At 34.4% G+C, this 10,258-nt stretch overlaps 2 non-coding genes across 2 annotated transcripts; both read right to left on the bottom strand.

Annotated features, from left to right (window-relative positions):
• Positions 1–7,735: 7,735 nt before the first annotated feature.
• On the bottom strand, positions 7,736–7,807 carry Trnap-agg (transfer RNA proline (anticodon AGG)). The gene has a single exon. It is a non-coding gene; the product is annotated as a tRNA-Pro (tRNA).
• A 1,451-nt stretch (positions 7,808–9,258) lies between these two features.
• On the bottom strand, positions 9,259–9,330 carry Trnap-ugg (transfer RNA proline (anticodon UGG)). Its single transcript has one exon. It is a non-coding gene; the product is annotated as a tRNA-Pro (tRNA).
• Positions 9,331–10,258: the final 928 nt, after the last annotated feature.

Genomic DNA, 10,258 nt, shown 5'->3' on the forward strand with positions numbered 1-10,258 from the left:
TACAACCGCCGGACAGAGTGGACAGACAACGAATAGCTAAGGCTTAGTAATAGGGTTGCGTTTGTAAACTTTTGGGAAACTGATCTCTAAAAGAAGCCTTCGTTTTACCTACCTACAGTCTACATTAATAAAATATATTTTACATTTTATGCTAACATACAGTCGCCTAACTAAAATGCGAGTGCTGTTCCGTATACAGAAGAACCGTCCTAATGAGGGCTACAAACGATATTATTAACGATGTTTAAATATACAAGCGCTCAACTCTCCGAAAATTCCATTTTTATGCGGAACGACACATTATGGGCAATCCAGCGTTGTCCAGAAAGAAAAAAGAAATTGTCAGATCGAATCGTTTGGGTAATTTTTTCCAAAATTTTGTACCTCGAACGATTACACTTTTGCATTATTTTTATAAGATATTGCTCGCTTAATAAATACAGGCGTTCTAGTTAAAACATACTCACCGTAATTTATGTATTGGATAAAATCAGTCAATAAATATAAAAATGTAATCATGAGATTAAATTTCGAGAAAGAAACTGTACTTTTTTTAATATAAGATCTATATTTTTTGTTGACATATAATAATTAAAATAGTTCTAAACACTTTGTACTTCGTTTAGTCAATTAGTTCTTAACTTTAAAGTGTTGATAATTGAGGCTCAAAAACATTAATATAAAAACATAAAAAGGAACCACCCTGTCCACAGAATAATCAATATCCATTATAATTATGAGTTAGGGAAGTGGGGTTCTGACCTTCCCTGCTTTATGACGGTTCACGGTTCAACTCATAAAATTATGTGTTGGCGTTGGTTACTTAAGCTATCATTGTTAGATATTCTCTACTTGACCTACTTTTACTAGGTAGGTTTATTATAGCTAGGTTTTATAGGTAGGTTTAGCTTTTTTCCTCAAACTTGGCCGGGCACACTGTCGTGTGTCTATAGGTTAATTGCCTATATAGAGTAATTTTTCTTTCCATTCGAACCACAGTAGTCGACGCATATAAAAATAGGATGATTAGGTGCATTTTATTGACGGTTATGTTGCACTGTTTTAAAATAATGGCAGTCCCAAAATTAAAGTAACGTTAAGTACCTAACTATACTGAACGAAACTCGTTATAAAGATCTTTTATTCCGCATCGAAGGTTACTAGTAATTTGGCACTTCGCCATACCAAATAATAGCGATATCAATGAAAATTAATAATAAATAAATGTCTTGCGTACTTAATTAGCCCACAGCTTTCGTCTGCGATTTCATTTTTTTTTTTTTCGTTATTTACCTTGTTCATAAAGAAATAACGCAAATTCAATGAACCAAACATTTAAAAAAATACAAACATTTTAAAAAATCTGGTATCAGAGGGCCTATCGCGAAAGTAAAAAATTCGTTCTACCTCTCTATCGCTTAAATATCCAAGAGTATATATACTTAATAATGGGTGTTATTTAATCGATCTGCAAAGTATTCCTATTTTGATGAACAAAAATATGTATTTGGTCAGCCAAAATGTGTATTTGATCAGCAACTTAAGGTTAACAAGTATTTCAAAATCAATTCGCAATTAATGTCATAATGAGCTGCTCTTAATTGATTTGGTTGGCAAATTAATTATTTGATCGGCAGTAAGCGATCCACCATTAATCAAATTTTGTCAAGCAGTTAGTGGATAAGCGGGTTATTTCATTTTGGATTACAATTTAACTGATCCGCAAAAATTAGTTCTAACCTAACCTAACCCACTTTTCTAGTAGCAGTTGGTTTCTGTAAAGGTCGCAGTTCTAACCTAACCGAACCCACTTTTCTAGTAGCAGTTTGTTTCTGTGAATGTCGCAGTTCTAACCTAACCTAACCCACTTTTCTAGTAGCAGTTGTTTTCTGTGAAGGTCGCAGTTCTAACCTAACCTAACCCACTTTTCTAGTAGCTAATATCTTCCATTTTACACCTATAATACTCTCAAGAACCAAAACGGATAAATATATCACCAACAAATACGTTAGAACACCGCAATGTGACTGCTAATAATCATCGAATGAAATGCACGCACACGATTCCGCTCCGCCTGCAACACTGCCGATTTTTCAAATCAAACGCAACCCATCTTATTATATCAGATTACCATTTGTACCTATATAATATGCATACGTCTCAATTAAACTGCCAACCAATTTTTAAATCTTGCTGACCAAATAATAATTTTGCAGCTCAACTATATTTATTAAGCAGATGGATATTGGTTATAATGTTGACCGTTTGTGAATTATTTGCTGAACAAAAGTTGCAGCTCGATTTTTATTTATTGCCGGCAACATATTTGTATGCTGCCCAAATGATTTAATGGCTATTTTTTTTTGCAGATCAGTTTTAAAAATGGCTGATCATTTAATTACTTCCCCTTTATAATTCTAAGAGATATACGTAGCACTTTAGTTACTTGCAAAAAAATTCATTTTTTTAAACGGCGTCACTGAATTTGGCAAGGCATGCCAGCCCCTAATACGCCTAAACTTTATACAACGTGGGAGACAGTCCTTCAAACTTACCTAAATGTAAAATCACGTGTTGAAATAATACCTAAACAAAATAAAAATATCAAACTCGGAATTCGTGATATCAACATCTTGTTCTGACAGAATGACGCATTGAATCCCGCAACTTTCCATAATAAAACATTTAGAAGCAAATTAACTTCCGTAATTTCTGCAAAGGCCATAAATTCTCATCCCAAATCTACTGCTAGGTAGACGTAATTGCTTGTTCATCGCGATTGTATTTGACAAATGATTTCGGCCTTATATTGTTTTATGATTTCTCGTATCAACGTAAGAAACCGTATAAACTTAATGGAAATAAAAACCGGCCAAGTGCGAGTCGGACTCGCGCACGAAGGGTTCCGTACCATTACGGAAAAAAAACAGCAAAAAAATCACGTTTGTTGTATAGGAGCCTCATTTAAATATTTATATTATTATGTTTTTAGTATTTGTTGTTATAGCGGCAACAGAAATACATCATCTGTGAAAATTTCAACTGTCTAGCTATCACGGTTCATGAGATACAGCCTGGTGACAGACAGACAGACAGACGGACAGACGGACAGACGGACAACGGAGTCTTAGTAATAGGGTCCCGTTTTTACCCTTTGGGTACGGAAACCTAAAAATCAATAGGTACAGTCAGCATCAAAAGTAGCGGATCAAACAACGCGTCATGGTCGTCGTCGTCGCGTGTACAAAGTGACACGTTTGGCGTCAAACCTAAGGTCATACGTAATTGATTTTCCGAAAGTAGGTTCTCTTTAGGAGCTTCAGCAGAATGTTTTAAGGCTTATGGGTATCGGGGTTAGGTATATGGAAACATTTGATGTGCAACATAGTAGATTGTGTTACAAGGGAGCAAAATGACATATTTACGGCGAGGGCGTACATTGAATCCTAAACGAAGCGAAGGATTCTATCATAGAATCCCCAGAGTAACGAGGGATTCTAAAGTAGAATCCTGAGCGTAGTGAGGGATTCACGTATGTTACGCCCAAGATGGAAATAATTTTGCTACCATGTGACACATACTGCTTTTCACATCACCTATGAGGTAATTATGACGTTTAAAAATATTATTTAAGCTATAAAAATAATGTGCAAAAAGTTTAAAAATAGTGTCCTAGAACAGAAAAGTGTTACTTTGATCCCTTCTAGCAGGGAAGAAAAGTGCCACTTTGATCCCTCCTAGCAGGGAAGAAAAACCCCTTTTTCGAATTGGTGATGTGAAAAATAATTTCGCGCACATGTCAAAACTGTTGCGAGACCGAGGGCCTACCCATACAAGAGCTTGTACGAGTATAATACCTATACGTGACATGTCGGGTCGTATATTGGGCTCGTTTGTGTAATTGTGTTTGTGTATGCGGCGGGCTTGTCACCGGCCGGCATCAATTCCGGCGTGACGTGGACAAATTGACATGTCCTACCCTCGCTGCTTGACTTATTCCAACTCGCTTTTTCGTCGCGCAAAAGGGAAATAGGTCGATGAAGACATTTTTTTCATATTCGCTCGTTTGGACGCAGTGTTTTGACTTTATGTAAGGGTTTGGGTAGTGAATTTTTCAGACAAGAAAGGCCAGTACCTATTTGTTTTAGTCATGTTTATCTAATGTGACTTATGTTCTTGCAATCAAAACCTACTCAAAACATGAGGTCGTTTGAATTTGATTGTTATCACAACGACTGTATTTTACGTACAAATATATACCTATTAACACTTGCATGAACGAGACAAGAAATCATAAACAACAGATGTATGAAATCTGGTATGGGCGTCAAAAAGTATTTAGTCATAGGACTAAATCTTATAAATGTTTCTTTATTCAGGCAATAGACCCATTACATAATTTTAAAATACAAATACAATAAATAAAAGATAAAAATGAAATACAGTAAAAATAAAATAAAAAACCACTAAAAACTACTTACGGTTCGGTTGCTGATGCGCGGACAACCAATGCGGGAAAAACACATTTTGGTAAATGTTTTCATTTACAGTCATAATTAGCCTATTATTAGAAATGCGTACACTGTCCCAGAACGACGCTATTCGGTTTCTAATAATGGCAAAGAAGTCGGGTACCCTGGCTTTAACAAACATCGCTAACGCACTGCAGAACTGTGGTTGTTTGATGAGAATTCGCAAGGCGTGTAACTACTGTACTCTAAAGCCAGTAGTTATCTACATAACATATATTATAGTTTGCGCATGTGTGTGATTTGTTATTCCTGTTATTTTTAACTAGACGTCATTTCATTTCAAGTCAGCAGAGTTCCATTTTTGAGGTCCAAAAAAGCGATTGCGAGTTTAACAGATTCAGTTTGTAAGCTTGGTGAGAATTAACAAATATTTAAAAAAAAATGTCCATCATCGATTTATAACCATAACATATAAAAAATGGAAGCATGAATACAGTGCTGATTGGTTATAAAAAATAGGGCTATATCCACAGCTTCAGCCACAGGACAGATAAACCGCCGACCCGGGACCCTTCATTTTGCATAACAAATCAATGTCATAATCCCTGATTGTGCCGTCTCGGCCACCGATATTTTACCCCGTGAATGGACCGGGTAGCCCATGTAGGCCGTGTACTTACTGCTCAAATACCGCATCATTCCGTCGTTGGCACCTTTTGGTTTCATATTGACCCTATAATTCATATAAATCAAAATATATTGCCGAAAAAAGCTATTCGCACCGTAGTAGTCGCCATTCGGATTTTCTTTCTGTGATATATTTTAACAGCCTACGACAGCAAACTAAAGGGCACGCTATTATTTATAACTAGGACTTAGAATAATTTAATCGTACTTTCTCAAACAGCTAAGAAACACAGGTACCTTTAGTCAAATCTTTTTTTTTTTTTTTTTGGAGTCAGTTAAACCCACCCAGAAAATGAATATTAAAAAAAAAGAATAAAAAACAAGCGCTAAAAAGCACTCTCTTGCAAACAATATTTGCGTAAGAGTAAATTATTCCGCCAATTCAGGATATAGGATGAAGTATAGGTTTTCTCGAATTAGTAAGCGCTATATTTATCCAGCAAAATATTTTGGAATAAGGATAACGCGCCGAAACAAGGTAAGCAGATAAAAACGAATTATGAACACGATATAAACGAGGAAATTCGCTGTTCGTGTCATGTATGAAAATGAACATGATAATAAACACACACAAACCGTTAATTCCCTTACCAACTTAACATTAATCAATGTTGTGGACATACATAAGCATAAGTTTTTAGTGTTTTTGGTAAGTAGGTATACGCTTATGTTTTTTTTTAATGGTGTGTAATATGAATAATCAAATTAAAAAAAAAGTTATTGTGAAGAGGAAGTTACGGGTAATTAAGTCCTTAACTAATTATTACTTCTGAATTTAATAAACTATGCAAAAATATCCGCCGAATATTTAGAGAAAACGTATTCTACAAACAGAAAAGTTGCGAAATACCACCTTCTCCTAGATAAAATAACTATCATTTTTTTGAACTAATAATAGTAATTAGAAATACATATAAAACTTAAAAAACTAAAACTAAAAATAAATAAAACTAATCTTAAAATAAATACCTAAAAACGAATCCCCTGCGGCAGGCGGCATGGTGCCGTAGATGCTGGCAGCATTTCCTCGCTGTATTGCAATGCTTACTCTTTGTGCGAGGAAGCTGCCAGCTCTACGATCACCAGTGACGTCTATAATTGTTTTAGCCAATTGCTTAAATAATGAAGACGCATTATAATAGTTAAGTAGGTAGTTGTGTGTTTAGTGATATTGTATATATCCTATCGGTATCCGTCGAGAGGATCTTAATAGCTTGTGAAATTTAAACAGAAGCCCAAACCCACCCTAGATTTATCTCGTTCTCAGACTGAACTTATTCAAGCTGTAGATACTCGTATATCTAATCTGCCATCGCAAGATTCTTTACATATAGTGGCTTGTGTTTGCGAGTAGGCATAATCATTGTTAATTTTTACGACTACTTTAGAGGAATCTAGAGATTCATTTAGTCATGATATCTTAAGACAAAACAGGTAAAGTTATTTTTTATAAACCCACTGATTTCATTAATCACAATCATCAACACCATTCTAAATTCGTCTTTTTTCTAGGTACCTACCTACGTAAAAGCTGGGCACATCTCATTTTACAAGACTATTTGATTTATAGTCTTGTAAAATGAGATCTATCCTTCCTTCCCAAGCTATCCTTATGGGAAATAAAGTCTTCAGACACACCTTTCAATTCCTTTCCAGATGTGCAAAAGCATGTTTCCTCACGATATTTTCCTAACCTAATCAAAAATCATCTGGTAAATATCAAATGTTATTTTGTACACACCAGCAGCAGGCAAATGGAAACCATTGTCAATTTCATCAAGAAATTAGAAGTTTCACAAACCCTTTTACAAACAGACGTATTTATAAACGTATTTATTTATAAATAAATATTCATATACATACTTATTGATTTGCTTTGTAAAATAATTAAATTAATTTACTATTAACATTCGTTTAAGTACCTCATAACGTTAGACAAACCATAGTGCCTGGGCTAGTAAACAGATTTTCCATGTGTGAGAGAAGTTAAGGTATTGATTTACAATGGGTTCCACTGTGGTGATTTGCAGTCCCGCTCTGAATCAGGCACTCGTTATTAACAAAGCTATTGAGGCAGATAATGGAGCTCAAAACAATTTGCAATTCAATGAGAGGCGTCTTGCTCCTTAGTTTACTGTCAGGATTATATTTTTGGATCAGCTACTCGGAATAATTACAAGTGGGTAAGTATTCTTAAGGATTATTTTGTCGCTTTGGCCTAGATTGAAGACGTTGGTAAATACTTACACAAGAATGTTCAATGCCTCTATCAAACCTTACTAATATTACCTATAAATGCGAAAGTAACTGTATATCTGTCTTTTATCCCTTCATGCTTAAACCTCTGAACCGATTTATATGTATTTTGGTATGGAGTATTTTTTTAATTATTGTATGGGTAATCTAGCTAGTCGTTTTAAAATGAGAGCGTAACTACGTTTGTATGGAGAACCGAGCTTGCCGGGGACTTAATATTTTCAATAATTTCCTATTTCGTAAAAAAACAAAAGGAAATATTGGCGTAAAATTTTATTTCCATGGCGTTAACTAGTCTGTAAATAACAAAAAAAGTTCTTGGGCTCGTCCGGGATTTGAACCCGGGACCTCTCGCACCCTAAGCGAAAATCATACCCCTAGACCAACGAGCCGGTTGAGTTCCTTGCCGAAAATTAGTATAACATTCAGACATGCGTATGCGCAGAAGAGAAAGTTGATTAAGGTGCTTTTGCTTGTACACGGCAATGGTACAGTCAAGGGTATAAATAAGTATACCTATATATACATTCCTAAAGTTTCAAAAATATGGTTACGCTCTTACACCTTAGACAATAAAGTTGTGTTCACATATTTTTAAGCCATTTGTCTGGATCGATGTTTTTGCCTTCGACTGTACACTCCACCATCCGACTTATCGAACCAGCCGATGTGCTCAAAATTCTCAAAAATAACACGCACTCTAACGCCTTGAAAAATAATTTAAAATTTAAATGCAATTTTTTTAGCGAATTAAAAGTTTTCTTTTTTTTTTTCGTTTATTCAGAAACCGAACAGTCAATTTTGCTTTAAAACCGCCTGGAGAAATTTCCTATATAGGAGAACATAATGTAATAGGTGCTTAAGACTTGTCTAATTTGGATGTTAAAATTTATTATATCAATATTTTTTATTTATTTATTTACTTAGTATATGCATTGATCAATTTTTTTTTCAAGACGATCACAAGTCCTTTGAGCATAATATTTAAGCAACGATTATCAGACGATTTCTATCTTTGATTTTTACTGCAGACCACCGGGTGATATAGTGTTCCCACCCCCTGTTGCACAGTGAGTCAATTCCCATTTTTTATTAAAATCGTTACTGGCATTAAATGGTTAGAAATTTAGATTTTGAAGTATAACATAATGAAAATAAATTGTCTACAATAGTTTACAAATTAAATATGTATCACAGTTATTACTCGCGATACGGGCATTAGAAAATGGAGTGATCCAGTGTCAACTATCTTACTCTATACATATATACATAATACAAAATTCAATGCATTGACATCATTTCCTTGAATACCGGAAATGATGAATACCTTTCCTCGAATACCTTCTTTTCATTACCTTTTAATTTTCCTTAAAGTACCTAGAATCAACTAGTTCTAATAATATATGCATTTCATTCACAAGATAGGTACCTACACAACTGACAAGCAAACAGTTAAACAAATTTATCTTATCAATATAATATACGTTTTATTATAGTTCACTTATCAGTAATTTCCTCGTAGTAGGTGTTCCGTTGTCCGGAACCGTTCTCGAATGTGATTGGACACTGACCAAAAAACGAGTCATGCATGATCATGACTCAGACATATTTTAATACAAAATTCTCAGTTTCTCATGCTTAGTAACTAATAAAATTGAGTATATCCATTAAATTTGAGTAATTGAGTACTCCATTTAAAATAAAAGTCAATCATCGCGTACAAATTTTTGTACATATTCCACAATCTATTTTGAACTTTTGTTGAGTAACTAAGGGTTCCAAATGCAAAAACAAAACAAATGGTTCTGGGTCTCAGGAGGTTCAAAATAAAACAATAAAAGCCGGGCTCGTCCGGGATTTGAACCCGGGACCTCTCGCACCCAAAGCGAGAATCATACCCCTAGACCAACGAGCCGATTGATGACTGCGACGAAATTCCAATTCACAATCGCTAAGGTTATTAGAAAGCATTTAAAAAACAAAACAAATCACCGTTACATTGATTACGTCATGCGAACAAACTCGGGCGTCACGTGTCAAAGAACTCATTAGATCCGCATAAAATACGGCTTTGATAATGTTTCCAGTTTTAAAAGTTATCTTGACGACAACAGTAGCAGTATTCAATGTAATGTACATAAAACTTATTTGCGACGTTGCGAGTATGATTCATATTGAATATTTTTGACGTAAATAATTAACTAACCTACTTAACTTTATTTAGTTTAGGTATAGTCAGCAATACTTACGTAATACGGTAATGCGTTTTATGACTTCTATGCCTTCAAATAAATTCCAAATTTTAGTAAGTGCTTATATGTATGTTATGTAGGTAGGTAGAGACACAGTAAGTACACGCAAAATGGTAAGAGTAGTTATATAACTTTTATAGTTTTTGTTAAACAAAACAAAACGTATAACGTTCTTATTGTCATATTATTTATCAATTCAGATCATTCTCAATTCTTGATTAATATCATCAATATTATATCATTAATGTTAGCACAGGGCATATTTAGAAACTTAATAATTTGATGCCAACATTTTTAGGAACCATCAGATTCGGAGCCGAAAGATAAGCTCATTAAGAAAGTATTTAGAATTTTGAGTGACGATGAGACGAGGAGGTCAATTTAGATTTTATTTTATTTTCATAGATAGAATTTAATTTCTTGTAATCAAACGGTTATGGATATGATTCATCAACTGTCATCAGTGACATTTCTGATTAAAGAAATCCATAACCGTTTGATAACAAGAAATTATCTGAATAGGTCCGTAGCATTTTTCTGCAAGAGATAACATACTGTAGTGCTAATGCTTTACAATTTAATCCGTAGCAA

Source organism: Cydia strobilella, chromosome 4 (assembly GCF_947568885.1).
Source record: "Cydia strobilella chromosome 4, ilCydStro3.1, whole genome shotgun sequence".
Lineage (NCBI taxonomy): Eukaryota > Metazoa > Arthropoda > Insecta > Lepidoptera > Tortricidae > Cydia > Cydia strobilella.